The sequence below is a fragment of the Phocoena sinus genome, chromosome 1 (genome assembly GCF_008692025.1).
Source record: "Phocoena sinus isolate mPhoSin1 chromosome 1, mPhoSin1.pri, whole genome shotgun sequence".
NCBI classification, from domain to species: domain Eukaryota; kingdom Metazoa; phylum Chordata; class Mammalia; order Artiodactyla; family Phocoenidae; genus Phocoena; species Phocoena sinus.
This window is the reverse complement of record NC_045763.1, coordinates 40,054,521-40,081,771: the sequence shown is the minus strand read 5'-3', so window position 1 is coordinate 40,081,771 and position 27,251 is coordinate 40,054,521. Positions and strand designations below refer to the sequence as shown.

General features: G+C 35.6%; 1 protein-coding gene across 3 annotated transcripts in view; it reads left to right on the top strand.

The window, feature by feature from the left end:
- The window catches only part of SPATA6 (spermatogenesis associated 6), a 150,412-nt gene that overhangs the window by 107,934 nt on the left and 15,227 nt on the right, over window positions 1-27,251 (top strand). The window lies entirely within an intron of this gene.

Here is a 27,251-nt window from a genome sequence, read left to right as displayed (position 1 = left end):
TTAGGTGGAGAAATCTGGCAAATAACACCACCTTATTAGCAAAGTGATCAAGATTAACATCACTAGTGATAACTCATGTTGATAGCATGTATCCTTTGATATCAGGGGATGTGAAGGGCACGTCTGTGTCATATGGTTCCCCCAAACCCATAACCTTAGTCTAAACATGAGAATACATCAGACAAAACCAAATTGAGGGCTTCCCTGGTGGCACAGTGGTTGAGAATCTGCCTGCCAATGCAGGGGACACAGGTTCGAGCCCTGGTCTGGGAAGATCCCACATGCCGCGGAGCAACTAGGCCCGTGAGCCACAACTACTGAGCCTGTGCGTCTGGAGCCTGTGCTCCGCAACGAGAGGCCACAATAGTGAGAGGCCCGCGCACCGCGATGAGAGTGGCCCCCGCTTGCCACAACTGGAGAAAGCCCTCGCACAGAAACGAAGACCCAACACAGCCATAAATAAATAAATAATTTTTTTAAAAAATTGAGAAATTTTTTACAAAATACCTGACCAATATGTCAAGATCATGAGAAACAGGGAGAACAGAAACTTGTCACAGATTGGAGGAGACTAAGGAGAAATGATGACTAAATGCAACATGGTATCCTGTATTGGATCCTGGAACAGAAAAAGTACATTATTGGAAAAACTGGTGAAATCCAAATAAAGTCTGCAGTTTAGGTAATAGTATTGTACCAATGTTAATTTCTTGGTTTTTGCAAAATTTACTGTGGTTATATGAGATGTTAACATTAAGAGAAGCTAGGTGAAGGGTGAAGTTCCTGTGTACAGGAACGCTTTATCTTTGCAGTTTTTCTCTAAATCCTAAATACTAAAAAAAAAAAAAAAAAACCAAAAAACAAAACTGTCAAGTTCTTAATTTTCAGCCTTTGGGCTTTTACCTGAGAGTTGGTGTGGTTCTAGGCCCCTTCCTTCTCATAGGTACTATTTATGACTCTCATCTTCTCAGGCAAGACAGCTGAAAATCGCTTCTGCTTTTCAGAGGCTTTTGCTGAGCTTTTTTTGTCCCTTCACCCTGCATAGTTTCAGACATTCTGCGAGTGTCTTGAGGGACCCATCAGGTCAGTTTTGCACCCATCGTGTCTCATTGAGTTTTGGCCTCTCAGATTATTAATTTTGTCCATCTAGCATAGTAAGACTGCCAAAACACTGCTGGTATATTTGTCCTCTGGCAGTGGACCTGTGACAAAGCATAGATTCTCATTTTGTTTTATTCTCAGAATCCACAAATGCCCCCAGGAAAATAACAGCTGCAGACTATTAACTCACCTCTCCCCTCAGGAATCTTGGCATCACTAGTACTGTTGTTTAAGCAGCTTTCTAATGCCTTAATATATATATATATATATATATATATATATATATATATATATATATAAGTATACGTGTACACACACACACACACAAACAACACTGTCCTACTCAGAAGTGAAAGACAATCACATCACTTTTTTTTTTTAACATCCTTATTGGAGTATAATTGCTTTACAATGGTGTGTTAGTTTCTGCTTTATAACAAAGTGAATCAGTTATACATATACATAAGTTCCCATATCTCTTCCCTCTTGCATCTCCCTCCCTCCCACCATCCCTATCCCACCCCTCTAGGTGATCACAAACCACCGAGCTGATCTCCCTGTGCTATGTGGCTGCTTCCCACTAGCTATCTACCTTACGTTTGGTAGTGTATATATGTCCATGCCACTCTCTCACTTTGTCACAGCTTACCCTTCCTCCTCCCCATATCCTCAAGTCCATTCTCTAGTAGGTCTGTGTCTTTATTCCCGTCTTACCCCTAGGTTCTTAATGACTTTTTTTTTTCTTTGATTCCATATATGTGTGTTACCATACGGTATTTGTTTTTCTCTTTCTGACTTACTTCACTCTGTATGACAGACTCTATCTAGGTCCAAACACCTCACTACAAATAACTCAATTTCGTTTCTTTTTATGGCTGAGTAATATTCCATTGTATTTATGTGCCACATCTTTATCCATTCATCTGTTGATGGACACTTAGGTTGCTTCCATGTCCCGGCTATTGTAAATAGAGCTGCAAAGAACATTTTGGTACATGAATCTTTTTGAATTGTGGTCTTCTCAGGGTATATGCCCAGTAGTGGGATTGCTGGGGCATATGGTAATTCTATTTGTAGTTTTTTAAGGAACCTCCATACTGTTCTCCATAGGGGCTGTATCAATTTACATTCCCACCAACAGTGCACGAGGGTTCCCTTTTCTCCACACCCTCCCCAGCATTTATTGTTTCTGGATTTTTGATGATGGCCATTCTGACCAGTGTGAGATGATATCTCATTGTAGTTTTGATTTGCATTTCTCTAATGATTAATGATGTTGAGCATTCTTTCATGTGTTTGTTGGCAATCTGTATATCTTCTTTGGAGAAATGTCTATTTAGGTCTTCTGCCCATTTTTGGATTGGGTTGTCTGTTTTTTATTGAGCTGCATGAGCTGCTTGTAAATTTTGGAGATTAATCCTTTGTCAGTTGCTTCATTTGCAAATATTTTCTCCCATTCTGAGGGTTGTCTTTTGTATTGTTTATGGTTTCCTTTGCTGTGCAAAAGCTTTTACGTTTCATTAGGTCCTGTTTGTTTATTTTTATTTTTATTTCCATTTCTCTAGGAGGTGGGTCAAAAAGGATCTTGCTGTGATTTATGTCATAGAGTGTTCTGCCTATGTTTTCCTCTAAGAGTTTGATAGTGTCTGGCCTTACGTTTAGGTCTTTAATCCATTTTGAGTTTATTTTTGAGTATGGTGTTAGGGAGTGTTCTAATTTCATACTTTTACATGTACCTGCCCAGTTTTCCCAGCAGCACTTATTGAAGAGGCTGTCTTTTCTCCACTGTATATTCTTGCCTCCTTTATCAAAGATAAGGTGACCATATGTGTGTGGGTTTATCTCTGGGCTTTCTATCCTGTTCCATTGATCTATATTTCTGTTTTTGTGCCAGTACCATACTGTCTTGATTACTGTAGCTTTGTAGTATAGTCTGAAGTCAGGGAGTCTGATTCTTCCAGCTCCATTTTTCATTCTCAAGATTGCTTTGGCTACTTGGGTTCTTTTGTGTTTCCATACAGATTGTGAAATTTTTTGTTCCAGTTCTGTGAAAAATGCCAGTGGTAGTTTGATAGGGATTGCATTGAGTCTATAGATTGCTTTGGGTAGTAGAGTCATTTTCACAATGTTGATTCTTCTAATACAAGAACATGGTATATCTCTCTATCTAATTGTATCATCTTTAATTTCTTTCATCAGTGTCTTATAATTTTCTGCATACAGGTCTTTTGTCTCCTTAGGTAGGTTTATTCCTAGATATTTTATTCTTTTTGTTGCAATGGTAATTGGGAGTGTTTTCTTAATTTCACTTTCAGATTTTTCATCATTAGTGTATAGGAATGCCAGAGACTTCGGTGCATTAATTTTGTATCCTGCTACTTTACCAAATTCATTGATTAGCTCTAGCAGTTTTCTGGTAGCATCTTTAGGTTTCTCTATGTATAGTATCATGTCATCTGCAAACAGTGACAGCTTTACTTCTTCTTTTCTGACTTGGATTCCTTTTATTTCTTTTTCTTCTCTGATTGCTGGGGCTAAAACTTCCGAAACTATGTTGAATAATAGTTGTGAGAGTGGGCAACCTTGTCTTGTTCCTGATCTTAGTGGAAATGCTTTCCGTTTTTCACCATTGAGGACGATGTCGGCTGTAGGTTTGTCATATATGACCTTTATTATGTTGAGGAAATTTCTCTCTATGCCTACTTTCTGGAGGGTTTTTGTCATAAATGGGTGTTGAATTTTGTCAAAAGCTTTCTCTTCATCTATTGAGATGATCATATAGTTTTTATTCTTCAGTTTATTAAAATGGTGTATCTCACATTGATTGATTTGTGTATATTGAAGAATCCTTGCATTCCTGGAATAAACCCCACTTGATCATGGTGTATGATCCTTTTAACGTGCTGTTGGATTCTGTTTGCTAGTATTTTGTTGAGGATTTTTGCATCTATGTTCATCAGTGATATTGGCCTGTAGTTTTCTTTCTTTGTGTCATCTTTGTCTGGTTTTGGTATCAGGATGATGGTGGCCTCGTAGAATGAGTTTGGGAGTGTTCCTTCCTCTGCTATATTTTGGAAGAGTTTGAGAAGGATAGGTGTCAGCTCTTCTCTAAATGTTTGCTAGAATTCACCTGTGAAGCCATCTGGTCCTGGGCTTTTGTTTTTTTGAAGATTTTTAATCACAGTTTCAATTTCAGTGCTTGTGATTGGTCTGTTCAAATTTTCTGTTTCTTCCTGGTTCAGTCTCAGCAGGTTGTGCATTTCTAAGAATTTGTCCATTTCTTCCAGGTTGTCCATTTTATTGGCATAGTGTTGCTTGTAGTAATCTCTCATGATCCTTTGTATTTCTGCAGTGTCAGTTGTTACTTCTCCTTTTTCATTTCTAATTCTATTGATTTGAGTCTTTTTTTCCCTTTTTTTCTTGATGAGTCTGGCTAATGGTTTGTCAATTTTGTTTATCTTCTCAAAGAACCAGCTTTTAGTTTTATTGATCTTTGCTATCATTTCCTTCATTTTTTTTCATTTATTTCTGATCTGATCTTTATGATTTCTTTCCTTCTGCTAACTTTGAGGGTTTTTTGTTCTTCTTTCTCTAATTGCTTTAGGTTCAAGTTTAGGTTGTTTATTTGGGATGTTTCCTGTTTCTTAAGGTAGGATTGTATTGCTATAAAGTTCCCTCTTAGAACTGCTTTTGCTGCATCCCATAGGTCTTTGGGTCATCGTGTTTTCATTGTCATTTGTTTCTAGGTGTTTTTTTAATTTCTTCACTGATCTCTTGGTTATTAAGTAGTGTATTGTTTAGCCTCCGTGTGTCACATCACTTCTTTTAATTACCTTAATTTGTTTTGTCTCTGACCTGCCTTTCTCGAATGGAAGGTGGCTCATGTTGGCTTACACTGGACACTAAATCTCAGTATCTTAAGTGGTTTTACATTAAGAGCAGCCTGAACACAAACTCTTCAAATTAGTCTTTTTTTTTGTTTTGCCTATGTTCTTTCATTAAGTATATATTGAACATTTTTCCTCTAATAGCTACATGCTCTGTACCTTGCGCTGTGCAAAGCACTGGGGATATTTTCATGAAACCAGATTTTCCATAAGGAACCTGTATAATCCAGTGATTATTTTATAAACTAAAAAATGAGTGTGAAAGATTAAAACAGTGTGGCATAGTATATGATTAAGTATAAGAATAAAAAGCATAAGTAGGAAATGTTATTGTTCTTCCAGAGAAAAACTGAAATTATTTATATAGGAATAATAACTATTAAACATTCACTATAGTCCAGGTGCTATACATGTATTTATTATTCCATTTTATCCTCACAATAATCTTACAAAGTAAGTACTATTAAAAAGTACTATTTCAAAGATGAGGAACTGAGCCTCAGAAAAGTTGTGACTTCTATATAAGGTCACATGGCTACTTAGGTTGGTTGGAGCCAAGATTTGAGTCCAGATTAATACTATTTGATCTTAACCACTAAGCTCTACAGAGATAAACCCACAAAGTACAATCTGATACATATAAGCCTAATAATATGCCTAAACCTTAACATGTGAAAACAAGATCCATGTTCAGAAACAAACAGTAACATACCAGAGACACACATTATGAGCTGTACACTGAAACACACTCCCTAGACACAGGTCAGACCAAAGTCCATGTTGGACCTGCTTGAAGGAGAATGGTAGACCTTCAAGCATTCTCTACAGAGACCTTCTCTACAGAGAATGGTAGACCTTATTAAATATAAACATTAAGTTTTTTTACATTACGTCACAAAGAATTTTTTAAAGTAAAAAAGTATTTTTATTTCACAAAGAATTTAAATATGAGCCTTTTCTGGGACAGTGAAAAAGTCCTTCAAAAATCATTAAATATTTGATTAGTACAGAGAAGTGTAAAACATAGTTTGCCAGTCGTTTATAAATGAAGAGAACCCACCTCAAACAAGCTAATGGAAGTCAGTGATCACAAAAGATCCTATTGAAAATAAAACCCAGTTGAATGAGCAGAAAACACTCAGCATTTTGACTTAATTCAAGAAAATCTAAGATCATTTCAACAAAGACCCCAGTCCTTTTGCTATCGCATCTGAACCCCAGTTTCTGGTGCCTTTTGACAGAAATAAAGAGAATGTGACTTAATCCTATAAGCCTATACTCTCTAGAAATTCATGTTTTTATATAAAACTCATTCTGGAAATTGTTAGGTATAATCCAGTTAAAGCAGAAGGTTCTTGTTGGGCCAAATCGTGGAAAAAGCAGAATAGGAAGCATAGACTTTATCCTGAAATCCAGGAAGTCATGAAGTCAGATGCATTCAAAAGTTAGGGTAGGTGTTGAGTATTGTGACCAATAGAGAAAGTAAATCTATGACCTCTCTGTAGGAGAAAGCCACTGCTCAGCCCTAGTTAAGTGTTGCCATGTAGGAATTTCAGGCACAATGTTGCCAGATCTTCCAATTATTTTTAAAAGTACTGATTTTTATATAAATATGCCAAAATAGTATAATGAAAGAATAAATCAGGAAGGGTAGGGTATGTGATTTGCCAGGGAATAGTATGGTTTAAATTTTAATAGTTTGAAGTTGATTAGTAAGTTTAGCTGAGATGAATTGAGTTGCTACTACATACCAGCTGTGTGCTGTTTTATGAAGGCTCTGTCTGGAACCAGTTTGTTCAACAAATTACTTCTCTGTTAACAGTTTCCTGATAGGTTTCTTGTATTAGTAGAATTAGTATATGTAACATACTTAGAATGACACTGGCATATAGAAAGTGTTTAATAAATGTTTGCTTTTTTTTTTTTTTAAATCACTTCTCTGTGATGGTGATAAAAGGGAGATTATTATAAGTCTCACAAAGGAATTATGAGATTTATTACTTTTTTCCTCTGAAAAAACAACTTTTGGTTTTATTTCTCTATTGTATGTATTTTTCCTACATTATTAATTTTTGGTCTATATCATTTCTTTTCTTCTCCTTTCTGTGGAATTAATTTGCTTATCTTTCTCTTAAAAACTTTTGGTGACTATTCACATCATTAAATTTAGGCTTTCTCCTAATGTATACATGTATTTAAGACTATAGATTTCTTTCTAAGTAGTGTCATAATTTCACTACTATTTCTAATTTCCTTTGTAATTTTTCTTTTACCTTTGGGTTATTTAAAAGTGTATTTGTAGATTTCCAAACATTCTTTGGGTGGGGGAATTTTATTTTTTCTTTTTAAAAAAATTTTTTGCTTTATTCTGCTATGTCTTGAGTACACTTGATTTTTCAGTCTTCTGAAATTTTTGAGACCTTATTTATGCCCAGGATATGGTCATTTTTTATTCCAAGTACACTTAAGAAAAAACACATATCTGTTTTTGTGTGCTTGACAACTAGGCCACGTTTGCTAATGTGGTTCAGTTTTTCTTTATCCTTACTGACTTTTTTCTTGTCTACCAATTCTATCAGATACTGAGAGATACTTCTTTAAAATCTCCCAATATAATTTGCCTGTTTTAATTTGCCTGTTCTAACAATTTCAGCTTTGTATATTTTGGAGCTATGTGATTAGATGCATATAAATGGAATTATAGTATTTATTTAATGTCTTTATTTCTAGTAATAATGTTTCTTTAGGTCTGCTTTATTTGATATTGCTATAGCTAAAATAGCTTTATATGCTTAGTGTTTTAGAGGAATGAAAATATATTTTTTCATTCTTACACTTTGAACCTTTCTGTTGATATTTAAGGGGATTTTTAAAATAGCATATATTGACATTTTTATACAATGTGGCAATCATTGTGTTTTAATTGTAGTATTTAGTCTGTTCATATTAAACATACCTACTGATATATTTGGGTATAAATCTACTGTTTTCTATTCATTCTACCCCTTCTATATTATGTATTTCCTTCTATTTTGCCTCTTTTTGGCTTGAGCATGTATTATTTAATTTCCTACCACATTAACTTGTGCTACTTTCTTTTTTTATTATTTTGATGGTTACATTAAAGATTAAAAACAAGTATTTTTTTAAAGTTGAATATAAATGAACAGATTAATTTTATTATTTTCCTCCTCACTTAACATACTATTATTAGGCTGTTTTTATTGTTTGTATATTTTAAGCATCATATCGCATCATTATATTTTATATAGGTGATGCTCATTTAGATGTAATCATATTTTACCATTTTGTGGCTCTTCATTATGCACTGCATCTCCAGGCTTCCTCTTTCATAATACTCTAGTTATTTCCTTTAGCATGCAATTCATTATTGAATTCTAGTACTTCCTTTAGCCTGCAATTCATTATTGCAGATGAATTCTACCAGGTTTATTGTTTTGTTTTTTTCTTTTGTTTGAAATTTTATTTTAACTCAGTTTATGGAAGATACATTTTTCTGGTTATGGAATTCTAAGTTGGCAGTTATTTTCTTTCAGCACTTTCAAGCTATCATTCTATTGTTTTGGTAAAGTTATTGGTCATATTGTTGCTACTTTGAACACATCATTTTTTAAAAAATTATTTATTTATTTATTTGGCTGTGCCGGGTCTTCGTTGCAGCACACGGGATCTTTTAGTTGCGGCATACGAACTCTTAGTTGTGGCATGTGAGATCTAGTTCTGTGACCAGGGATCGAACCCGGGCCCCCGGCATTGGGAGCACAGAGTCTTAGCCAGTGGACCACCAGGGAAGTCCTGAACATGTCATTTTTAATTTTTTATGCTTTTAAAACTGATAACTATAACTCAGATACAGAATATTGCATAAGATATATGTTGCTAGATGATTTTTTCCAAGATGAGCATCTTAACCACCTGCCCCATCAGGATATAGAATCTCGCCAGCCATCCCAGTAGCCCTCTCTGTAGTCCCTTAAAATCACAGCCCTCCCTCATCTGTGAGAACAATCCAGTGTCCTGATTTTTATGGAAATTATTTCTTTACTTTTATAATATTATCCCCCAAGTGAGCATTTCTTTCTTTTTTTAAAAAATTTTAATACAGTTTTTAAAGGCTACACTTCATTTACATTTATTATAAAATATTGGCTATATTCCCTGTATTGTACAATACATCCTTGTATCCTGTCTTACACCCAGTAGTTTGTACATCCCTCTCTCCCATCCCTATATTGCCCTTCCACTCATTGCAAACCACTAGTTTGTTCTCTATACCTGAGAGTCTGCTTCTTTTTTGTTATATTCACTGGTTTGTTTTATTTTTTAGGTTCCACATGTAAGTGCTATCATATAGTGTTAGTCTTTCTCTGTCTGACTTATTTCACTTAGCATAATGCCCTCCAAGTCCATCCATGTTGTTGCAAATGGCAAAATTTCATTCTTTTTTATGGCTGAGTAGTATTCCATTGTATATATCTATACCACATCTTCTTTATGGCCACTTCTTGATGACTACTTATGTTGCTTCCATATCTTGGCAATTGTAAATAATGCTGCTATGAATATTGTGGTGCATGTGTCTTTTTGGTTTTTCTTTTTCTTTCAGATTTATACCCAGGAATGGAACTGCTGGGTCATATGGTAGTTCTATTTTTAGTTTTTTGAGAAACCTCTGTACTGTTTTCCACAGTGGCTACACCAATTTACATAGCTACCAACAGTGTAGGAAGGTTCCCTTTTCTCCACATCCTCACTAACACTGTTATTTGTGTTCTTTTTGATGATAGGCATTCTGACAGTTGTGAGGTGACAACTCATTGTGGTTTTGATTTGCATTTTCTAATTAGCGATATTGACATGTGCATGTTGGCCATCTGTATTTCCTCTTTGGAAAAATGTCTTTTCAGTTCTTCTGCCCATTTTTAAATTGGATTTGTGTGTGTGTGTGTGTGTGTGTGTGTGTGTGTGTGTGTTGAGCTATTTATATATGTTGGATATTAATCCCTTATCCTTCATATCATTTGCAAATATTTTCTCCTCCCATTCAGTAGGGTGTCTTTTTGTTTTGTTGATGGTTTCCTTTGCTGTGCAGAAGCTTTTAAGTTTAATTAGGTCCCATTTATTTGTTTTTGTTTTTTTCCCTTTATTTTAGGAGGTGGATCCAAAAAAATTGCTGTGATTTATGTCATAGAATGTTCTGCCTATGTTTTCCTCTAGGAGTTTTATAGTATCTGGTCTTACATTTAGGTCTTTAATCCATTTTGAGCTTATTTTTGTATGTGATGTTAGAGAATGTTCTAACTTCATTCTTTTACATGTAGCTATCCAGTTATCCCAGCACCACTTATTCAAGAGACTGTCTTTTCTTCATTGTATATTCTTGCCTACTTTGTCAAAGATTAATTTACCATAAGTGTGTGTGTTTATTTCTGGGCTCTCTATCCTGTTGCATGAATCTATGTGTCTGTTTTGTGCCAGTACCATATTTTTTTTGATTGCTGTAGCTTTGTAGTATAGTCTGAAGTCAGGGAGTTTGATTCTTCCAGCTCTGCTCTTCTTTATATTGTTTTGGCTAATTGGAGTCTTTTTTGTTTCCATACAAATTTTAAAATTATTTGTTTTAGTTCTGTGAAAAGTGCCATTGGTATTTTGATAGGGATTGCATTGAATCTGTAGATTGCCATAAGTAGTATGGTCATTTTAACAATATTGATTCTTAATGTATCTTTTTTTAATTATTCAAACAGAAAGTCACAAAATTATAATCATCCTCATCAGTTCACTCAGTCCTATGTAATTAATTTTTTTATCTTGATATTTGTTAGCACTTTTATGAATTCATCAGTTTTCCATTAGAGTTCTGAAAATGCTTATTCATTCAGTTCAGCAGTATAATCAGTTAACCAGAAACCTGTACTTGTCAGAGTCTTTTCCATGAATTCCTTGAAGATGAAACCCTTTTATACGAACATTTTTGCAAAAGCATCAGAGTACACCCAGAACTATCTGTAAATGACAAAAGACTTAAAAATGACCACGGTTAAAGATTCGTTGAAAGTTCATAACAATGCAATTGACAAGGAAATTTAATTATTTCTGAGATATACATTTTAAAGTAATAACTAGAATTATGACTTATAACATTATACCAGAACATATAAGATTTTTAGGAATTTCATGTAATGTCTGAAACATTTATATTAACATATTTCCATACAAATAACCCAAAGAAGCTTTAGTATTAGTATTTTTTAAATTTTTTTAATTTAATTTAATTTATTTTTTTATACAGCAGGTTCTTATTAGTCATCAATTTTATATACATCAGTGTATACATCCCAATCGCCCAATCCCAATCGCCCAATTCAGCACACCACCATCCCCAACCCCCAACAGCTTTCCCCACCTGGTGTCCATACGTTTGTTCTCTACATCTGTGTCTCAACTTCTGCCCTGCAAACCGGTTCATCTGTACCATTTTTCTAGGTTCCACATACATGCTTTAATATACGATATTTGTTTTCTCTTTCTGACTTACTTCACTCTGACTTACTTCACTCTGACAGTCTCTAGATCCATCCATGTCTCAACAAATGACTCAATTTTGTTCCCATTTATGGCTGAGTAATATTCCATTGTATATATGTACCACAACTTCTTTATCCATTCATCTGTCAATGGGCATTTAGTTTGCTTCCATGACCTGGCTATTGTAAATAGTGCTGGCTATTGTAAATAGTGCTGCAATGAACATTGGGGTGCATGTATCTTTTTGAATTATGGTTTTCTCTGGGTATATGCCCAGTACTGGGATTGCTGGGTCATATGGTAATTCTATTTTTAGTTTTTTGAGGAACCTCCATACTGTTCTCCATAGTGGCAGTATCAATAATGTACATTCCCACCAACAGTGCAAGAGGCTTCCCTTTTCTCCACACCCTCTCCAGCATTTGTTGTTTGTAGATTTCCTGATGATGCCCATTATAACTGGTGTGAGGTGATACCTCATTGTAGTTTTGATTTGCATTTCTCTAATAATTAGTGATGTTGAATAACTTTTCATGTGCTTCTTGGCCATCTGTATGTCTTCTTTGGAGAAATGTCTATTTAGGCCTTCTGCCTATTTTTGGATTGGGTTGTTTGTTTCTTTAATATTGAGCTGCATGAGCTGTTTATATGTTTTGGAGATTAACCCTTTGTCCTTTGATTTGTTTGGAAATACTTTCTCCCATTCTGAGGGCTGTCTTTTCGTCTTGTTTGTGGTTTCCTTCGCTGTGAAAAAGCTTTTAAGTTTCCTTAGGTCCCATTTGTTCATTTTTGTTTTTATTTCCATTACTCTAGGAGGTGGATCAAAAAAGATCTTGCTGTGATTTATGTCAAAAAGGGTTCTTCCTATGTTTTCCTCTAAGAGTTTTATAGTGTCCTGTCTTACATTTAGGTCACAAATCCATTTTGAGTTTATTTCTGTGTATGGTGTTAGGGAGTGTTCTAATTTCATACTTTTACATGTACCTGCCCAGTTTTCCCAGCACCACTTATTGAAGAGACTGTCTTTTCTCCATTGTATATCCTTGCCTCCTTTGTCATAGATTAGTTGACCATAGGTGCACGGGTTTATCTCTGGGCTTTCTATCTTGTTCCATTGATCTATGTTTCTCTTTTTGTGCCATTACCATATTGTCTTGATTACTGTAACTTTGTGGTATAGTCAGAAGTCAGGGAGTATGATTCCTCCAGCTCCATTTTTTTCCCTCAAGATTGCTGTGATTATTCAGGGTCTTTTGTATCTCCATACAAATATTAAGATTTTTGTTCTAGTTCTGTAAAAAATGCCAGTGGTAATTTGATAGGGATTGCATTGAATCTGTAGATTGCTTTGGGTAGTAGAGTCATCTTCACAATATTGATTCTTCCAAACCAAGAACACGGTATATCTCTCCATCTGTTGGTATCATCATTACTTCTTTCATCAGTGTCTTATAGTTTTCTGCATACAGGTCTTTTGTCTCCCTGGGTAGGTTTATTCCTAGGTATTTTATTCTTTTTGTTGCAATGGTAAATGTGAGTGTTTCCTTAATTTCTCTTTCAGATTTTTCATCATTAGTGTATAGGAATGCAAGAGACTTCTGTGCATTAACTTTGTATCCTGCAACTTTACGAAATTCATTGATTAGCTCTAGTAGTTTTCTGGTGGCATTTTTAGGATTCTCTATGTATAGTATCATGTTATCTGCAAACAGTGACAGTTTTACTTCTTTGTTTCCAATTTGTATTCCTTTTATTTCTTTTTCTTCTCTGATTGCCGTGGCTAGGACTTCCAAAACTATGAATATTACTGATGAGAGTGGACATCCTTGTCTTGTTCCAATTTTAGAGGAAATGCTTTCAATTTTTCACCATTGAGAATAATGTTTGCTGTGGATTTGTCGTATATGGCCTTTATTATGTTGAGGTAGCTTCCCTCTATGCCCACTTTCTGGAGAGTTTTTATCATAAATGGGTGTTGAATTTTGCCAAAAGCTTTTTCTGCATCTATTGAGATGATCATATGGTTTTTATTCTTCAATTTGTTAATATGGTGTATCACATTGATTGATTTACGTATATTGAAGAATCCTTGCATCTCTGGAATAAACCCCACTTGATCATGGTGTATGATCCTTTTAATGTGTTGCTGGATTCTGTTTGCTAGTATTTTTTGACGATTTCTGCATCTATATTCATCAGTGATATTGGTCTGTAATTTTTTTTTTTTGTAGTATCTTTGTCTGGTTTTGGGATCAGAATGATGGTGGCCTCATAGAATGAGTTTGGGAGTGTTTCTTCCTCTGAAATTTTTGGAAGAGTTTGAGAAGGATGGGTGTTAGCTCTTCTCTAAATGTTTGATAGAATTCACCCATGAAGCCATCTGGTCCTGGACTTCTGTTTGTTGGAAGATTTTTAATCACTGTTTCAATTTCATTACTTGTGATTGGTCTGTTCATATTTTCTATTTCTTCCTGGTTCAGTCTTGAAAGGTTATACCTTTCTAAGAATTTCTCCATTTCTTTCAGGTTGTCCATTTCATTAGCATAGAATTGCTTGTAGTAGTCTCTTAGGATGCTTTATATTTCTGTGGTGTCTGTTGTAACTTCTCCTTTTCCATTTCTAATTTTATTGATTTGAGTCCTCTCCCTCTTTTTCTTGATGAGTCTAGCTAATGGTTTATCTTCTCAAAGAACCAGATTTTAGTTTTATTGGTCTTTGCTATTGTTTTCTTTGTTTCTATTTCATCTGTTTCTGCTCTGATGTTTATGATTTCTTTCCTTCTGCTAACTTTGGGTTTTGTTTGTTCTTCTTTCTCTATTTCCTTTAGGTGTAAGATTAGATTGTTTATTTGAGATTTTTCTTGTTTCTTAAGATAGGCTGGTATAGCTATAAACTTCCCTCTTAGAACTGCTTTTGCTGCATCCCATAGGTTTTGGATTGTCATGTTTTCATTGTCATTTGTCTCTACGTATTTTTTGATTTCCTCTTTGATTTCTTCAGTGATCTCTTGGTTATTTAGTAACGTATTGTTTAGCCTCTATGTGTTTGTGGGGTTTTTTGTTTGTTTTTGTTTTTTTTGCGGTACATGGGCCTCTCACTGTTGTGGCCTCTCCCATTGCGGAGCACAGGCTCTGCATGCGCAGGCTCAGTGGCCATGGCTCATGGACCCAGCTGCTCCACAGCATGTGGGATCTTCCCGGACCAGGCACGAACCTGTGTCCCCTACATCAGCAGGTGGACTCTCAACCACTGTGCCACCAGGGAAGCCCAACTTTTTTGTTTGTTTGTTTGGTGTTTGTGTTTTTTACATTTTTTTTCCTTGTAATTCATTTCTAATCTCATAGTGTTGTGGTCAGAAAAGATGCTTGATATTATTTTAATTTTCTTAAATTTACTGAGGCTTGATATGTGACCCAAGATGTGATCTATCCTGGAGAATGTTCCATGTGCACTTGAGAAGAAAGTGTAATCTGCTGTTTTTTGATGGAATATCCTATAAATATCAATTAAATCTCTCTGGTCTATTGTGTCATTTAGAGCTTCTGTTTCCTTATTTATTTTCATTTTAGATGATCTGTCCATTGGTGTAAGTGAGGTGTTAAAGTCCCCCACTATTTTTGTGTTACTGTCGATTTCCTCTTTTATAGCTGTTAGCAGTTGCCTTATGTACTGAGGTACTCCTATGTTGGGTGCATATATATTTATAGTTGTTATCTCTTTTTCTTGGATTGATCCCTTAATCATTATGTGGTGTCCTTCCTTGTCTCTTGTAACATTCTTTATTTTAAAGTCTATTTTATCTGATATGAGTATTGCTACTCCAGTTTTCTTTTGATTTCCATTTGCATGGAATATCTTTTTCCATCCCCTCACTTTCAGTCTGTATGTCTCCCTAGGTCTGAAGTTGGTCTCTTGTAGACAGCATAAATATGGGTCTTGTTTTTGTATCCATTCAGCGAGCCTGTGTCTTTTGGTTGGAGCATTTAATCCATTCATGTTTAAGGTAATTACTGATACGTATGTTCCTATTACCATTTTCTTAATTGTTATTAAGTTTTGTTTTTGTAGGTCCTTTTCTTCTCTTGTGTTTCCCACTTACAGAAGTTCCTTTAGCATTTGTTGTAGAGCTAGTTTTGTGGTGCTGAATTTTCTTCATTTTGCTTGTCTGTAAAGCTTTTGATTTCTCTGTCGAATCTGAATGAGATCCTTGCCAGGTAGAGTAATCTTGGTTGTAGTTTCTTCCCTTTCATCACTGTAAGTATATCATGCCACTCCCTTCTGGCTTACAGAGTTTCTGCTGAGAAATCAGCTGTTAACCTTATGGGAGTTCCCTTGTTTATTATTTGTCATTTTTCCCTTGCTGCTTTCAATAATTTTTCTTTGTCTTTAGTTTTTGCCAATTTGATTACTGTGTGTCTTGGCATGTTTCTCCTTCAGTTTATCCTGTATGGGACTTGCTGCCCTTTCTGGACTTGGATGGCTATTTCCTTTCCCATGTTAGGGAAGTTTTCAACTATAATCTCTTCAAATATTTTCTCTGGTCCTTTCTCTCTCTCTTCTCCTTCTGGGACCCCTATAATACGAATGTTGTGTTTAATGTCCCAGCGGTCTCTTAGGCTGTCTTCCTTTCTCTTCATTCTTTTTTCTTTATTCTGTTCCACAGCAGTGAATTCCACCATTCTGTCTTCCAGGTCACTTACCCATTCTTCTGCCTCAGTTATTCTGCTATTGATTCCTTCTAGTGTAGTTTTCATTTCAGTTATTGTATTGTTCATCTCTGTTTGTTTGTTCTTTAATTCTTCTAGGTCTTTGTTAAACATTTCTTGCATCTTCTCGGTCTTTGCCTCCATTCTTTTTCCGAGGTCTTGGATCATCTTCAATATCATTATTCTGAATTCTTTTTCTGGAATCTTGCCTATCTCCACTTCATTTAGTTGTTTTTCTGTGGTTTTATCTTGTTCCTTCATCTGGTACGTAGCCCTCTGCCTTTTCATCTTGTCTATCTTTCTGTGAATGTGTTTTTTTGTTCCACAGGCTGCAGGATTGTAGTTCTTCTTGCTTCTGCTGTCTGCCCTCTGTTGGAAGAGTCTATCTTAGAGGCTTGTGTAAGTTTCCTGATGGGAGGGACTGGTGGTGGGCAGAGCTGACTGTTGCTCTTGTGGGCAGAGCTCAGTAAAACTTTAGTCTGCTTGACTGTTGATGGGTGGAGCTGGGTTCCCTCCCTGTTGGTTGTTTGTCCTGAGGCAACCCAACACTGGAGCCTACCTGGGCTCTTTGGTGGGGCTACTGACAGACTCTGGGAGGGCTCACGCCAAGGAATACTTTGTAGAACTCCTGCTGCCAGTGTCCTTGTCCCCATGTTGAGCCACAGCCACACCCCACCTCTGCAGGAGACCCTCCAACACTAGCAGGTAGGTCTGGTTCAGTCTCCCCTGGGGTCACTGCTCCTTCTCCTGGGTCCTGGTGTGCACACTACTTTGTGTGTTCCCTCCAAGAGTGGAGTCTGTTTCCCCTAGTCCTGTCGAAGTCCTGCAATCAAATCCCACCAGGCTTCAAAGTCTGATTCTCTAGGAATTCCTCCTCCCGTTGCTGGACCCCCAGGTTCAGAAGCCTGCCGTGGGGCTCAGATCCTTCATTCCAGTGGGTGGACTTCTTTGGTGTAAGTGTTCTCCAGTCTGTGAGTCACCCACCCAGCAGTTATGGGATTTGATTTTACTGTGATTGTGCCCCTCCTACCATCTCATTATGGCTTCTCCTTTGTATTTGGATGTGGGATATCTTTTTTGGTGAGTTCCAGTGTCTTCCTGTCAATGATTGTCCAGCAGCTAGTTGTGATTCTGGTGTTCTCACAAGAGGGAATGAGAACACATTCTTCTACTCCACCATCTTGGTTCCTCTTTTAATGTATATTAATTTTCTATTAGTCCATAGGCTCCTTCTCTATTTCTCTTTTGTTCTGCACTGTATTTTCCTCTGGCATATTTTATTTATTGAAAGAACTGTATCATTTGTCCTGTTGAATTTCCCATAAGATTTTGCTGATATCATTCCCTTGGTGTTAAACATGTTCTTTTGTCTTCAGTATTACCTTTAAATTGGTCAGGGTATCTAGAAGCTTAACCACGTTCAGCTTTTATTTTCAAGAGTCGTGCTGTGTCTTTCATCATTGACCATATAATGCCTGATCCATTCATATTCATTCATATTTATTCATATTCTCTATCTCTATCTCTATCTCTATGTTTCTCTGTCTCTTCATAGCAATTCCAATTCCAAGATGCATTGCATAGGACTTACAAAACTGGTACTATTACAACTTTGACATCCATTCTTTATTTTCTGGAATATTTCTAAAAAGAGAAACTGCTTCATCTGTTTGTTTTCTCTGTGGCACTGTCCATATTTGAGAAACAAAATAAATTATCTCTTTTTTAGTATTCATAATGAAAATGTTTTGTCTTTTTTTCCCCTCCTAAAACTTTTTATGAAGTTTACCCATGTATGATGATTTGTGTGTGTGTGTGAATTTTTTTTTCCTGAACTTTTAGAAGGGACATATGATTTAGATTTACTTTTCTAACTTTGTAGCTTGAGAGCTCTTTTCTTCTGTTTTTGTCATTTGTTCCTAAATATGGCAACTTAGAGATTTCCAGGCTTGCTTTTTCTTCCCAACTTTTATATAGAATTTTTCTTCTTTTAATTTTGCTCCCCTGATCAATTTGGATTCTTTTCCCAGATGTTTTTATTCAGTGTAAAGTTTTGTCTTGAAAGGTGACTTCGGCATGTTAGTTTTGAGAGTTAATGGGTCCCAGACTGCTCTAGCCCCTTCAGAATTTCCTGTAAACTCTTCATACTCATCACTATGGAAGTAGGAAAACTTCTTCCAGTTGCTCTTCTTAAATTGGCCTACTGAGGGTTTTTTTCCCACTTCTGAGCTTTTGAGTGAAAATCTCTTTTGTTATTTTGAAGTTACCTGATTTATCATATACCTCAGTGCTTTCCTCTGATTTCTTCTCCAGATGTCTCCTGGACATGTCTCTCCTCCAAAATGTCTCTTGTAACAACTGTGATTTGTTCTCATCTCATATTTTGGGGTTCATGTGAATATCTTGTCACTTCCTTTTGTTGCAGATGTTTTCCGTGGATTTTTTTCAAGTACTATATTCTAGGTCCTTAACGTTTTTTAAAATTTCAGTACGACATACTTTAATCCTAAATTCTAGGTTCTCACAAAGTGAACCCATGTGTGAACAGCATCTGAGTCAGAGACACGACATTACTAACACCCCAGAAGTGCCTCTGGTGCCTTGTTTCCATCATTATGTGCCCCACTGTTCTAATATCTAACCACATATAGATTAGTTTTGTGTGGTTTTGAACATTTTGTAAATGGAATCACACAGTATGTTTCTTTGGATCTGGTTTCTTTGGTTGATCGTTATGTTTGTGACATGCATACACTTCATTTTTATTGCTATGTAGCAGGAGTCAGCAAATTATGGCCTATGGGCAAAATTCAGAGTTTTAAATTGCATTTAAAATTTTATTGGAACATTGGTAGGCTCATTTATTTATATGTTATCTATGGCTGTTCTTAAGCTACAACAGCAGAGTTGAGTAATTGTGATAGAGACCACATAACATACAAAACATATATACTATCTGGCCCTTTACAAGAATAGTTTGTCCGCCCGTTTTTTTGTTTTTTGTTGGTTTTTTTTGCGGTACACGGGCCTCTCACTGTTGTGGCCTCTCCCATTGCAGAGCACAGGCTCCAGACACACAGGCTCAGCGGCCATGGCTCACGGGCCCAGCCGCTCCACGGCATGTGGGATCTTCCCAGACCAGAGCACGAACCCGTGTCTCCTGCATCGGCAGGCGGACTCTCAACCACTGCGCCACCAGAGAAGCCCTGTCAGCCCCTGTTTTAATAGTATTCTAATAAGAATACCATCATTTATCAATTTATTCTACTTTTTATTTGGGGCTAATACTAATAGTGCTGTTATCAACATTATTGTATATGTTCTTTGATGAACATATGTGTACATATTCCTCTTCATTATATACCTGAAATAGAATTGCTGAATCATAAGGAATGTGCATATTCTTCTCTAGAAGACACTGCCAAAGAGATTTTCAAAGTGTTCCAGTATCAGTGATTGAGAGTTCTAATTTCTACATATCCTTGCTAATTCACTGTACTTTCTAGGTTTTTTTGTTTGTTTGTTTGTTTTCATTATAGCTATTCCAGAGGGTATGAATTGATAATGTTTCATGGTTTTGTTTTGCATATTCTAAAACTGTTATTGGGTACATACAGGTTTAGAGTGTGTTTTTGTTCTGACTGGTAGACCTATTCATTGTTGTAAAATGTCTTTATCTCTAGGAAAGATTTTACCTTCAAATAGAGTTTATCTGACTTATTATAAGCCAACCAAGTTTCTTTTTGTTAATGTTGCTTTGTATTTTTCATCCTTTTACTTTCACCCTTTCTCTGTCCTTACATTTAAGGTATGTGTCTTATATAGTTGGTTTTTTATAGTTGGGTTTTTATAGTTGGGTTTTTTATTATTCAGTTTTCCCTTTCTTTATTTGGTGTCATCATTTAGTTTACTGATATTGTTGGGCTTTTATCTCCTTCGTACCTCCTTTAACAAGCAGACTTTTTACCCTTTAATTTAGGATATATATTTGCTTATTATTATTTTAATAGTTGTACTATAAAATACATCTATCCTTTATTATAGTCTAAGTTTTTTTATTTTTCCAGTTTCCTGATAATGCTAGAATTTTAGAACATTTACACCCCATTTACATCACTTTCCCCTTTAAAGTTATTGTTGCCAAGCATTTTAGATTCCACAATGCATTGATAGTACTGATATACAGTAATGTTCATTTATATTTGCCTCTATATTGTTTTTTTATAGTAATATTTATATTGATCTACATACTCATCTTTTTTGTTGCTCTTTATTTTTGGATTCTTTTTTTAATTTGGATCATTTCCCATTTGCCTGAAGAATTCTCTTTAGTGTTTTTGATGCAGGCCTACCTTTGGAAAATTTGCTTATTTCCATTTACTTATTATTTATTAATTATTTATTTACATATCTACTAAATCTGTGAAAGACTGTTGGCAGATGTTTTTCTTCCTGTACTTTAAAAATGTCATTCTGGGGCTTCCCTGGTGGCGCAGTGGTTGAGAGACCGCCTGCCGATGCAGGGGACACGGGTTCGTGCCCCGGTCCGGGAAGATCCCACATGCTGCGGAGCGGCTGGGCCTGTGAGCCGTGGCCGCTGGGCCTGTGCGTCCAAGCCTGTGCTCCGCAACGGGAGAGGCCACAACAGTGAGAGGCCCGCGTACCGCAAAAAAAAAAAAAAAAAATGTCATTCTGTTATCTTATGGCTTTATCATTCCCTTGAGAAGTCAGTTGTCAGTCTTACCCCTGCTACGTTGAATGTAATGTCCTTTATCTCTGGCTTCTTTTAGTATTTTCTCTTGCCTTTATTTTCAAAAATTTGGTTTTATGTATTATCCTCTGCTCAGGATGCTCAGAGCTTTTTGAATATATAAATTCCTGACATAAATTAGTTTGGGAAATTCTAGCCTGTTATCTCTTCATATATGCTGTATGACTGCTCCTTTATTCCTTACTTTTTGTATGTCCGGTTACATCTGTCATACCTTTTGATTGTCTCCCACATGTGTTTTGCATTCCTTTCTGTATTTATCATTCTGTTTTGTCTTTTATTGTGAATGTTTCCTGTGAACCTATCTTCTAGTTCACTGATCTTGTCTTCTGCTGTTTCCAATATGCTGTTCATCCATCTATTAAGTTTTTTTTAATTTCAGCTACTTAATTTTTAGATATAAAATGGCTTAGATATATTTTTATAGATGCCAATTTTTTGAACTCCTTAATCTTTATTTCTATTTTGTCCAAATTTTCATTTATTTTCTTAAACATGTTGATCATAATTATTTTAAAGTGCTTGTTTCCTGACTCCAATACCTGGGTTAAATTTGTGATTTGCTTCCTTTGTCTTTTTACTTTCGCTTACTAATCATGTTGTTCTGACTCTTTATGTACCACTTATTTTATAATTAAATTTTAGATATTATGTTTAAAACAAGTTCAGATTTTTCCAGGTGATGAAAGGGTTCCCTCTCTCCTCTACTAGACAGGTAGCATCATAGACCGATAACCTTGATTTAAAAGAGACTGAATTGGGTTGAGGCTATGTTGATGTTTTGGTAAATCTCAGTTTACCTTTAATCAAACTTTTGCTGAATCTCAGTTCAGCCATCTTTTTTAGGCATGAGCCTCCAGTGTTTTCAATTTAGAGCCTTTCATGTCTTTGTCTTCTCAGTACCAAGAAACCGAGACAGCTTCCATCCTGCTTGTCAGAGGTTTTAGGCTTAGTTCCTTATATTCCCACAGCAGGGAACTTCAGAAATTATTCATGTATTTGAGTCCCCTCTAGTCTCTGTTTTTGTGACACCAGTTCTGCATAGTCACCAAGATGTCTGCTGGTTTCTCTGTCCACCAGCACCAGCTTTATGGCTAGTTCCAGCTATTCTCAGAAATAGGTGTCCTCAGGGAAAATGTGATTGCAAATGGTCAACTGTCAATTCGCTACTTTCCAGGGCTTTCAACTCTCACCTGCTGTGTTATCAAAGTCTTTCTTCCTGATGGATGTTTGTCTTTTAAGTACCATCTGATTATATGAGATAGTTCTTTTGCTTTTCAGTCATTTTTGGATTAACTTTTTGCCACCAACCTGGCACACCTTGAAAATTTAGCAAATATCTTGACAAGGACCTTTCATGTGTTTGAGGCTCTTCTAGTCTTCAGTTTTACGTCTCTAGCCTAGTGTGATCCACAGAAAAATTCTGCTGGATGCTCTGTCCCCAGAAATAAGCTTTGCCTGAGCCAAGACCAAGTTTTTTAGCTTAGCTAGTCCAGATTGTTAAGAGTCTTCAGTTTAAAAATATAGTTCCTTAAGTGTCAATATTACTTCTAGGGTTTTTGCTTCTTGTGTTTTCAAGGCCTCTTGCCCTGGCAGATCTTTATTTCTTAAGCACCATAAGACGGTACTAATATCTGCTCTACTTTTCAGATACTTTTGAGTTATCTACCTAGTAGTCCCAGGCAGCTTCATAAATCAATAAATGTCATGATTGAGAGCCTAGTTGTATATCTAAGGCCTCATAAAACTCTAGTTTCATCACCCCACTCCTACAACCATCAAAAGCTTTGTTAGTTTCTCTGTGTCACAGCAATGACCCTTGTCCTAATCCAAGCCCTGGTTCTCAGCCTTTTGTCCACACTCAGAATGTGCAAATGCTTTGAGGAAAAACAGAAGTGCATATTATTAGCCCACTTGTCTGCACCTTTCTAATAACTTAAACAATATAAACTTTTTATTTTTTTCTGGCCTTTCTAGATTTTAGCAAGAGCATCGGTCTGCCATGAATTATTTCACCTAACCTAAAAACAAATTTCTATATGTTTTATGAGGAGATTTGTACCTCTTGTGTGTTTGTTTTTTATTGCTGCCATAACAAATTACCATAAATTTGGTGGCTCAAATTAATTATATTACATTTCAGTAGACCTGAATTTCAACATGTGTCTCACTGGGCTAAAATCAAGGTGTCTGTTTTCTACTTAGTGTTTCCAGGGGTGGATCCATTTCCTTGCTTTTTCCAGCTTCTGGCAACTGCCCACATTTCTTGGCTTGTGGCCACTTTCCTACACTTGCAAAGCCAGCAACATTGCATCTCCCTAACTCTTATTCTTAGTCACATCTCCCTCTGTCTAACCACAGCCACAAAAGGTTTCTTTGCCTTAAAGAGCTTATTTGATTAGATTGGGCCCACCCAAATAATCCAAGGTAGTCTCTTCTTATCAATATCCTTAACCTTAATCAAATCTGCAAAATCCCCTGCTGCCATGTGAGGTAACATATTCACTGGTTCTGGGAATTAAGGCATGGACATCGTTGGGAACCATTATTTTGCCCACCACAATGCCACTAACATCTTCCTGGAATACCCTTCTCTGGCAATTGTTAAAATTTTTTTTTTTCTTTGTCATATATTTTCAGCAGTTAAATATTATACACTTAGGTGTGGTTTTCTTTGTATTTATTCAGTTTGACATTTATAGTGCTTCTCAATAAGCACACATTAGACTTGGTCTCTGTGTGCCATATGTCTCTTAAGGTCTTTTATTTTCATTCCTGGGCATTTTCTAATGGGCATGTTTTATATTACGAATATATTTCAGTCTGTGACTTGCATATTTTTTTTTTAACAAGAGTCCTTTTGTGAATACAAGTTCTTAATTTAATGTATCTCAGTTACTTTTGGTTACTTTGGTTCTTTGGTTACTTTGGTTCTTTTGGTTAGTACTTTGGTTAGCACTTTCTTTACCCCATGTAAGAAAACTTTGGCTAACCATGGTTCTAAAAATATTCTCCTATTTTAAAAATCTTTAATTGTGTTGCCTTTCACATTAAATCAACAATGCATGTGGATTTGATTTGTATGTATAATGTGAGATTTGGATCAAGATTCATTTTATCCCCATATGATTAAGATCCAGCATCTTTCTCCAAACAGCCATTCTTTTCCTCACTGTATTTACATGGAGATAGTCCTGGATGCTGTTCTGTTCGATTGGGAGTTTAGATACATAAGTCTGTTTCTGAATTGTCTTCTATTTCATTGGTTTAATTGTCTAATTTTGTATTAATACCATACTTTCTCAGTTGCTGTAGGTTTATAATAACTTGATATCCCATGGCATAAGTCCTTCAGCTTTATTTTTGTTTGCAGATTGCTGTGATTATTCTTGGTTCTTTGTATTTTTATCTGCATTCCAGAGTCAACTTTTCAGTTTTAAAAACCCTGCTAGGATTTTGATTGGGATTACATTAAATCTGTGCTTTGAGTAGGGGAGAACTGATATCTTACCAGCATTGAGTCTTTCAATCCACAAAAATGGTGACTTTTAAAATTAATTTAGATCTTTAATTTCTTCCAATTATGTCACAGTTTTTATTTTAGAAGGCTTGCATGTATTTCGGTAGGTTTAATCCTAGATGTTTGATATTTATTATGCTATTATAAATTGTATCTTTTAAAATTCTGTCATCTGTTTGTTCTTGGTATGATGACTTCTTAGAATAGATTTTTGTATAGTGACCTTGTGTCCAGTGACCTCCTTACATTCACATATTAATGTTAATAAATGGTAGATTTTTGGGTATTTATGTATGTAATCATAACATCTGTAAATAATGACATTTTTATTTCTTCCTCTTTAATCTTTATGCCTTTTATTTATTTATTTTGCCTTATTACATTATCCAGTGTTTCCAGTATCCAATAGAAGTGGTTATAGAAAGGGCATCTTGTCTTGTTTGCCATCCAAAGAAAAAGCTTTTTATAATTCTACATTAAGTATGATGATTTATGTAGACTTTTTGTGGGCATTCTTTTCCTGATTACAGAAGTTTCTTGTATTCCTTATCTTCTAAGCATTTTTTAAAAATTATAAATGTATGAGTTTTATCACATTGCATCTATTGAGGTGATTATATGCTTTTTCTCCTTATTTTAATGTGGTAAATTACTTAATTTTCAAATGTTAAACCATACTTGCATACTTGGAACAAAATGCTTGGTCATAATTTTTTAAAAATATATCACTGGTTTCAATTTGCTAGTATTTTTCCTAGGATTTTTACATCTAAGTTAATGATAGTGATTGGTATGTAAGTTTCCTATCTTGTGATGTCCTTCTCAGGTTTTGGCTGGCCTCATAAAAATGAGTTGGAAAATATTCCCAATTATTCTCTGTAAGAGTTTGTGTAAGATTATTTATTTCTTAAATGTTTTAAATAAGCCCATCTTTGACAGTTTTGAATAATGGATTTAATTTGCTAATTTCATTTTATTGTGGCCAGGAAACATCTTTGTACGATTTTAGTCCTTTTAAATTTATTGAGCCTCATTTTATGATCTAACATAATATGGTCTCTTCTGGAGAATTTCCCATGTGTATTTGAGAAGAATGTATATTCTGCTGTTGTCTGATAGAGTGTTCAGTAGATGCCTGTTAGGTCTCATTGGTTTATAGTGTTGTTCAAGTCTTCTGTTTATTTGTTGATCTTCTGATTGTTCTATCCATTGTTGAAAGTGAGGTACTGAAGGTTCTAATATGGAGGAGTTTCTCATTCTCATGCTGTATTAGGGTTCTCCAGAGAAACAGGATGTGTGTGTGTGTGTGTGTGTGTGTGTGCGCATGTGTATAACAAAGAGAGAGAGAAAGAAATTTTAAAGAACTGGCTTATGTGATTGCAGAGGCTTAGTGAGTCCAAAATCTGATACGCAGGCTGGTTACTCAGGAGAGAGTTGTAGTTCAAATCCAAAGGCAGTCTGCTAAGCGTTTTACAGTGTCCAGTCTCACATTTAGGTCTTTAATCCATTTTGAGCTTATTTTTGTGTATGGTGTTAAAGAATGTTCTAATTTCATTTTTTTACATGTAGCTGTCCAGTTTTCCCAGCACCATTTGTTGAAGAGACTGTCTTTCCACCATGTATAGTCTTGCCTCCTTTGTTGTAGATTAATTAACCATGGGTACGTGGGTTTTTTTATGGGCTTTCTATCCTGTTCCATTGATCTATATTTGTATTTTTGTGCCAGTACCATAGTATTTTGATGGCTATAGCTTTGTAGTATAGTCTGAAGTCAGGGAGCCTGATTCTTGTAGTTCCGTTTTTCTTTCTCAAGATTGCTTTGGCTATTCGGGGTCTTTTGTGTCTCCATACAAATTTTAAGATTTTTTGTTCTAGTTCTGTGAAAAATACCATTGGTAATTTGATAGAGATTGCATTGAATCTGTAGATTGCCTTGGGTATTATAGTCATCTTGACAATGTTGATTCTTCCAATCCAAGAACATGGTATATCTTTCCATCTTCTTGTGTTGTCTTCGATTTCTTTCATCAGTGTCTTATAGTTTTTGGAGTGCAGGTCTTTTGTCTCCTTAGGTAGGTTTATTCCTAGGTATTTTATTATTTTTGATGTGATGGTAAATGGGATTGTTTCTTAAATTTCTCTTTCTGATCTTTCATTTCTAGTGTATAGAAATGCAACAGATTTCAGTGTATTAATTTTATAACCTACAATGTTACCAAATTCACTGATGAGCTCTAGTAGTTTTCTGGTAGTGTCTTTAGGATTTTCTATGTATAGTATCATATCATCTCCAAACAGTGACAGTTTAACTTCTTCTTTTCCAATTTAGATTACTTTTATTTCTTTTTCTTCTCTGTTTGCCATAGCTAGGACTTCCAAAACTATGTTGAATAAAAGTGTCAAGAGAGGAAAACATAGGGAGAACACTCTCTGACATAAATTGCAGCAGTATCTTTTTTGATCTGTCTCCCAGAGTAATGGAAATAAAAACAAAATTAAACAAATTAGACCTGATTAAACTCAAAAGCTTTTGCACAGCAAGAGAAATCATAAACAAAATGAAAAGACAATCCACAGATTAGGAGAAAATATTTGCAAGTGAAGTGACCAACAAGGGATTAGTCTCCAAAATTTACAGACAGCTCATATAGCTTAATATCTTCAAAACAAACAACCCAATCAGAAAATGGGCAGAAGACCTAAATAGACATTTCTCC